Source organism: Psammomys obesus, unplaced genomic scaffold, assembly GCF_907164565.1.
Source record: "Psammomys obesus unplaced genomic scaffold, mPsaObe1.curated_primary_1811, whole genome shotgun sequence".
Taxonomy (NCBI): domain Eukaryota; kingdom Metazoa; phylum Chordata; class Mammalia; order Rodentia; family Muridae; genus Psammomys; species Psammomys obesus.
This window is the reverse complement of record NW_026585895.1, coordinates 37,509,754-37,517,751: the sequence shown is the minus strand read 5'-3', so window position 1 is coordinate 37,517,751 and position 7,998 is coordinate 37,509,754. Positions and strand designations below refer to the sequence as shown.

The window sequence follows — 7,998 nt, the reverse complement described above, 5'->3', positions numbered from 1 at the left end:
CCGCCCTCGCCCCGAAGTCCAGCGCGCCCGGCCGCCGGACCCCCGCCCTGCCCTCGCCCCGCCGCGGGGCCGGGGAAGCCGAGCGGGCGGAGGCGGCGGGGGGCGCCGGGTCCGGACGGCCAGCGCCCGGGGGCCCCCCGCGCCCCCCTCCCCGGCGGCCCCGCACTTGCTCGGCTCCCCCCCACACCCGGTGCAGCGGCCGCGCGAGGGGCTCCGGCGCTGGCCGCCGAGAGAAGGTTCGCCCGCGAGCCCCGGGCGCCGCCGCCGCCGCCGCCGCCGCCTTCCTTCTCCCTCTCCTCCCCCTTCTCCCTGCCCGGTGTCCGGGGCGCGGAGTGGCCCGGAAAAGTTTGGTTCGGGCCTCTTCTTACCGTTTTTCCTCCTGGGATTGGCTTGTTTGCGCCTCTTGCACCGGGGGCCATCCGCCATGATCGGCTGCTTCATTGATAAGAGCGGATCAGATGGCAGTTCGCATGGACTCGGCGCCCTGCTCCGGCAGCACGCAGGCTCGATCTAGCAACCAAACACAGCGACAATGTGGGCATCGCCCGCGCCCATTGAAACGCGCACGGGCCGCCCAGGGGAGCCGGGCCAGGGCCCGGGCGAGCACCCATCCGCGCCACCCGGCGCCAAAGCGAAACTTCGGGCGGGCCCCCCCCTCCCCGCCCCCCGCCCCCAGCCCTGGCCCCGAGGCGCTTTGTGTTGTTACTGTTTGGTGTGTTGCACTGGCGAGGGGGGGATCGGAGACAAGAATTACATCTTCAAAATGAGTCATAACTCCTGACCGTATGAGGGAATGCACACGGCGGTACAGTAAGGCTGCTTGACTCCAGGGCTGAGGCGGACCCCTTCCTCCGAAAAGTCCTCAGCCCGGCTCGGGAACTTGGCAGGGGAGGTGGGGGGGGGTCTTTCGCTCTCATCTTTTCTCATCCCTCCTCCGAACCCCCATTCCCAAAGGGGGTTAGGGGGGAGGAGGGGAAAAAAGTAACAAACAAGGCAAAACAGCCCTTGGATGAAGCACACTCGGGTAAATTGATAATAGTAATTACAGGAAGCCCGCTCGCCCCGCGACCCCTCCCCTCCCCTTCGGAGTGGATCGAGGCACTGTCCCTTCCACCCTACACACACACACACACACACACACACACACACACACACACACACCCACACCCACACACACACCCGCCCCCAAATTAAGATTTCCCATTTTTACCTGGCAAAAGAAATATAATCATCAGCCCCTCTGGACAGCGTTCCTCCCCCCCCCCCCCCCCCCCCCCCCCCCGCCAATTTTTACTTACCTCCCCCCCCCACGTGCCCCCACACCGATTTCCTTAAATTCTTCCAGCAGAATTCTTTTTTATTTTCTTTTCCTCTCAAGAAGGGAAAGAGAAAGCCCAGAGCCACTGTGACACTTTTTAAGTTGCTCTGAACGACCGTCTCCTTTCTGACTTCGAAACTTTTGTACCTAAAAACCGAGCGAGGCGCTGCATTTTTTTTTTTTTTCCTCCAGCTGAAACTGTCAAAACTTGGAGAAGGGGAACCTCGGAGGCAGGCAGGCCGGAGGAGCGGAGAACCCTGAAACTCCGCGGGGTGGGGAGATGCTGTGCCTCCGAGGATTAGTTTAAACAGCGGGCTATAAAAGATGTAACAGATGCAAACTGTAACACAAGGGCCGTTAACCCTTTCTCTGCCACCCGGCACGTCCAGCCCCGGCACCCTACACCTATTGTCCTCGGTGCTACCAGCTTTGCGGAAAACCTGGAAAGTGAGTATCAGTTTCCGCACATTTGCTGAGCGGGGGTGAAGGGGGGCCGAGAGAAGGGGAAGTGTCGTAGAAAGCATTTTAAATTTACCTAGGCATACGGAGTAGACTTTCAAGTTTGACACATTAAATATCCTTTCTTGTCTGTCCCATTAATTTAAAATTGTTTTTTTTTTTTTTTGGGGGGGGGGGGTGGATCCTGAAATAAAGAAACGGTTACACAGGCTTCAGGGATGAAACAGCTGCTGGCCTGTCTGCATTTCTGCTGAGACTTACACACCATTGCATATAAAACATAGATTTAATGAAGTAAGTCACTAGTTTTATGAGCCAGTGTGAGTGTGAGGGAAGGATGCTAGCTCTGGGGTAAGCAGTCCTTGCCCTCTTCATTAGAGCGGCAGCATGCAGAACATAAGTAGGTGGGAGATAGACCACTGTGACTCCTGCACTCTCTCTTTTAACTTTGCAGCCCCAAAGTCTGAAAAGGTGTGTGTGTGTGAGAGAAAGAGAGAGCTCCATGAAATCTATGTGTGTATTACTTTGTCATTTAAAATAAAATTTCAGAAGTTACCCTAATTTTAACCCTGATACCCTGACAGCAGTTTTCTTTCCAGCTGTAGTGACCCCCCCCCTTTGGTAAACGACTCAAGTTCCAAGAGAACTTTCACTTCTTTATTTATAATCACAGAAGTGAGGTGTTACTTCACACACACACACACACACACACACACACACACACACACCACACAAAGAATGAAATAAAGAAATGAAACTCGCTAAGCAGACAAAAACAGGCAAGTTTCTGCTTAGAAAACAGCCTCCTCCGGTGGAAAAGGTTAGACTGCCCATGCCTAAGAGAAGGACTTGCTCCCGAATTTTGGTAGGTCCATCTCAAATAAGTTTTATAATTATGAACAGGTATTTGCCAAGTTTTAATTGCTGGATATAATGAATTGGAACTCGGTGTGAAACAAAGCAGAAAATGCTCTCCACTTGATGAGTTTTTACCCCAACCATACAGTTCTCAACAAAACTTTTCCTAGGCTATGTAGTAAAAAACACCTTTGGTTACCTGAATAGACAGGTACAGGGGAAATTACTGGGGGAGGGAGAAAGGAGGGGAAAGGAAGGAGAGAGTGGGAGATGGCAAGAGAAAGCAAAGAAACCACTCTTGGGAAAAGCCTGCCACCAAGGAGCTAAACCACCTGAAATTCCTGCCCAAAGACACCCGGCTCTCTTCAGAATAACATCCCCACTCAAAATGAGAACATTAGAAAAGGAGGTTAGGGGACAAGCACACCCCCCAAAAATGATAAAATGAAGGGGAAAAGAGGGGGGAGGGAAACCTACCTGCGAAGTCTTGTTTGTAGTTTTGGCCAGAAATGGTGAGAAGAAAAAGCATGAAGAAGCCGCGAAGTGTGGGGGAGAAAAAGGTGGAGGCGAAGAAACAGCTCCCGGAGCAAACTGAACAAAACCTCGCCAAGAGTGTCGGGAGGCAGGACCGTTATTCCTGCGGAGCAGGTTAGAACTGATCTCTTTTCGGCCACTCCAGGAAACACAAACCTGGGGACGGACTGACGTGTTACGCCTCTTCTAATGACATTTTTTTCTTTTTCTTTTCTGTAGGGGAGAGAAGAGAGACCCTGAAACACGCGCCACCTATCTTTGTGGGGAGGGATAATTGAAGCGCCCTGAGCGTGAGCATCATGTGAAAACGTGATCGCCAAGTTTCTCTCTGGGAAAAGATCTGGGATAGATTATACCTTGAAGTCTCCGCAAACGCTTTAGTGGAAGAAATGAAATTCCACCTCCCTCCCTTCCTCTCTCCCTCCCCCCCCCCCCTCTCCCCCCCCCCCCCCCCCCCCCCGTCAAGCCTTTGGCATCATTATCCTCATCACTAAATCCTGCAGAGTACTGGGCGGAAAACCGTGCACACCATTCACAGAACTGGCGAACTCCGAGGGGCGAAAGTTAAAGGGAAAGATCTCGGGTCTTCCATGCAGATCTCTTTTCCTAATATCTCTGGTGACTAGGCTTGAGATGCACATCAAGTTGTATGGATACCTCAAGCACTGTTTTTGTAACTAAATTCTTGCCTTTTCTCTTATTACAGTTTTTTAAAAAGATGCTAGAGCTAAGGGAGGAAAATGCTACTTGTGAACTGCATCTTAGGATCTCAGGGTGTGCTTGTGTGTGTGAGAGAGAGAGAGAGAGAGAGGAGAGGAGAGGGAGAGAGAGATTTTCTGTACTGGATCCCTATATTAAAAGTACTTTGGCATTTTAATAAAGGGTCTCTAGATTAACGTAGAGCAGCACTATGTTGGCCAACGTCTGGATCTCTCTTTATCTACGCAGATCACACTACAAAGTGAGGGGTTGGGGACAGGAGGAAGAAGGAAAAAGGCCAGAGGAGCTTAGGAGGGAAGAAAGAAGAGGGTGACATTAAACTGTGTGGGGTCTAAGTTTTGAAGTACATATTTTTTGATATTGCAATTAAAGTAAAATTAAAAAGAAAAGACTCCACCTTTGCTCTGAAGGGATTGGTTATGCAAATATGGAAGGGATTTCCTGGAGAATACAGCTTTCTACTGTATGGTTAATTAAATAATCACTCAAAAGCTTCCAACGTGACGCTTCTGTCGTAATCCAATCAGGTTACATAGGTCCTAAACAAGAAAGATATTTTCCACATCTGGAAGTCAGCAATTTAGCAAGTACTGCACATTATTAACCAATTCAGAGCCCACTTCCCAGGGGAATTTTTTTTTGAAGTTTAAGTGTTCTTAACCAATGCTCTGCTGTTTTGTTAATCAAAAAGCTGGTTTACACTGCACATAATTGGAACTAATATAGAAGTAAATAAAGACAGCCACATTTGAGGATGCTCTGTGTGTATCAGAAAGGGAAGAGACTCCTTTGACTCAACAGCTAAGGCTCTTAAAATACTGGGAGACACCCCCCCATCATTTTAAATAGTGAAAGTATTCAAGAACCTGAAGGCACAGATACAGGGCCAGCCCCACAGCCTGTAGGCTCCTTGTGTAAAGGTGTGGAGATATGAAGAGGGTCAAACAGCTGCCTTTTGCCAGTTTGTTTTTCTGCTTTAATACTCTCAAATATGTCATAGCCTCCTGTTTTCAGTCTGAAGAAACCTGAAACAAATAACACCCTGATCCAACACTAGACTTTTACCCATATTAAGATAAACTGCTTTGAACTGTGCTTTGAATGTGTGCCTACAGCAAGACTTTGAATGCAAGAGTCACTGGCGATTGCACTCAAAGGAGGGAAAAGCCACCACAGGGCTGCCTCATCCACACTCCCAGAGCTACAGGGCTTTGTATTTTGCATGTTTATTTTTCAGTGGCGGTGGGGGGGGGAGGGTAATAGCCACCCAGCATGACCACAGCTAGATTTCATTCTAGGGTGCAAGAAAGCGGATTTTCACAGCTGGTTACACACACACCTCTTCCCTAATTTGAGCATTTACAATGAGAATGATTGGATAAATTAATTTCTCCCTCACCCCTACCCCAGATAAAAGTACCTATAGATGGTCTATAGGTTGTAGAGATTTTCAGCCCAAAATCACTAGTGGGGGAAAAAAGATTTCCAACTCGTATCAAGCACATTCGTACCATTATTTTACATTCCTCATGCTATCTTGTCTCTGTACTAAATATGTGTAAGACTTATCAAGTTTCTTCCTCTAAGATTTATCACTACTGTTCATATCCTTTTTCCTTCCTCCTCTTTCCTCAAAAAAATAAAAAAATAAAAATAAAAAATCAGAGACCAGCTTTCTGCCTTTAAGCCTCCCTCTCCCACTGCGGAGGAAAAAGTAGCCTGTTGTATGGAGTGACGGCTGGCAGGACCCTTCTGCGAGCACCCAGGTAGCCAGCCACTGGACGTTTTTATTTTTTATTTTTAGCCCAGAAAGGCACAATTCGACTCTAGAGCAAGTCGAACAAATAGCTAACAAGCCACTGTCTCTATCATGGATATAAAATGTCTTCTTACTACAGAGCTGACAAAATAGACTATTAACTATTTCAATTAAATGCACCTAATTATCCGATTACCTTGACCCAGCCATCACTCCAGTGCTTAGGAGGCGGCGGCCCCCAATAGTTAGCAACTGAGTTTCGACACGTTTTCCCACCTATTTGGTACGAAGAAACAGATCCCGAACAAAACAAAACCAACTTCAGTTTCCTAGGTTCACTTGAAGGTGGACGCTTGGGTGGTGGCACAGGAAAGATCGCGAGGGCTGAGTGCAGGGCTAGGTTGCCCACTGCCCTTGCCTGGCACGCCCCTCCCCAAGCTTTTGACCGAGAGTGTTCCCACCGTCGCCGAGGCAGAGGGATCAGAGGAAGCTGGAATATAAATTTGTTCGGAACACTCCCTGAGTCCCAGGGCCAGGTCAGGGACAATGGGGACCGTGGGACCCACACGATACAGGAGGGCAGGATGAAAAGTCCGGAGGGGACCAGGGACGCCTGCGGGGCTCCTCACGCAGCAATAACAAGTCCCGGGAAGGGAGGACCAGCCTCTTTTCGGACGGTTTCACCCCCCAACCCCGTTAACAATCCACTTCGAGATTAGCGCGGGAGAAGGGGATTAAAACAACAGACACACGCAAATGTGAAATAATATTGACATCGACCTTGGAGGGGAAAAAAAAAATTCTTGAGGGTTTCCTTGGGTAAAGACAACTGCTCCTCTCGGCCCCCCCCCCCCCCAACCCCAGCACCCCCCGGCAGGGTGAGGAGGACACCCTTTTGTCTTCCCACTCCCGGCAGCGGGACCCGGAGCCTGTCCCCCCTTTCACCTCTCAGTCTGTCAATTTCCTCAACTTTCACAGCCGCTCCCCCGCCCCCACTCCTCCCGCTGGCCCAGAGGCCCAAAGAGGTACGTTTCTGCCCTTGGACACACAAGCCGAAGAAAGAATTCGAATTTGGCCACAGCTAATGATTTTTTTTTTTTTTAAAGGAAATTGTGTTTATTTTGTACCATGTGGGGAAAATAAAAGGGAAAGAGAGAGAGAGAGAGAGAGAGAGAGAGAGAGAGAGAGAGGCTTCTTCTCTGGTTTAGAAACGGGATTGCTCTTCCACCTCAGGGAAGGATTCCAACTCTGTTGCTCTGCAGGCGGTGAGGGAACTTCTCTGAGAGTTGCGAAGCAAAGGCTGCTACCCCGGGACCCCTGGATGAGGTGTGTGAGGGCACCGCGGGGTCTGAGCCCAGCCAAACGGTTTTCTCACGTGAAAACTCGCAATCCAATCCGTTCGGAGTTGAGCCTGGGATGGGAGGGTGGTGGCTGGGGGTGGGGGGAGAAGAAGAAAGCCTATTAAAAAAAGAAAAAAGAAAAGAAAGAAAAAAAAATCGGGAGCATCTCAGAGAAGCCCTTTCAAACCCAACCAAAACAGGACCCGGGAGCGTCCCTCACCTCCCCGCTGCGAGGCCCGCGGGGCCGTGGAACCTCGCACGTCACCTGGCCCCAGCGGGGCGGCCAGCGGAGGATTTGATTTTCCCATTTCATTGGCAGGAGAGGCTGCATCCCGGCTTTGCGGGGCCGGGGTGGGGGTGGGGTGGGGTGTGGGGGGGTGTTGGGTGGGGTGGGGTGGGGGGGTGTCCGCCCGCGTCTCCGCTGACGGGAACCAGCAAACTTCAGGACTCAAATGAGCATCTTAATTTATTGATGCAGAGCAGGTCTGCTCGTGGTTCCCGGTCCCCGGCGCGCTCGCCTGTCCCCCCCCCCATCCTCCTCCCCATCCCTCCCCCCGCGAACTTCGCTCCCTCCGTCGGTCCCCCGAGCACGTGGGGGGACCCGGCGGCCCGCAGCCCTCCTCGGCACACACCCGACCCCGCCCTGGCACCGCGCGACCCCCCTCCCCCCCGCCCCGCTCCCGGTCAGCTGACCTGGCTCGCCGGCCTGCTCCCCGCCCGCCGCCCCGTTTCCGGTCCCCCGGGTCCGCGAGCCCCGCTCGGCGAGGAAGCAGCGGCGGCCGGGAGGTGATGCAGGGGGCTGATTATCATGAGAAAGGCTGTGCCTGGAAAAGCCTCCTCCACGCGACTGTCAGTCTCACAAAAGGGTGGTGGTGGTGGCGGTGGTGGCGGTGGCAGGAGAAGGGGCTCTGGAGGAGTCCCCAGAAAACTTGCAGCAAGTTGGATGCGACGCAGGCCCGAGGAGGTGGCTTTCGCCTCAACTTGGAAGGCTGGGCAGTGAGGGTGCGCAC

The 7,998-nt window shown here is 51.9% G+C and overlaps 1 long non-coding RNA gene across 1 annotated transcript; it reads right to left on the bottom strand.

Annotated features, from left to right (window-relative positions):
* Nucleotides 1–305: 305 nt before the first annotated feature.
* LOC129671351 (uncharacterized) lies at nt 306–3,548 on the bottom strand. Its single transcript, XR_008719342.1, has 3 exons — nt 3,526–3,548; nt 3,113–3,382; nt 306–510 (listed from the first exon to the last, which is right to left on the bottom strand). It is a non-coding gene; the product is annotated as an uncharacterized LOC129671351 (long non-coding RNA).
* Between the last annotated feature and the right edge of the window lie 4,450 nt (nt 3,549–7,998).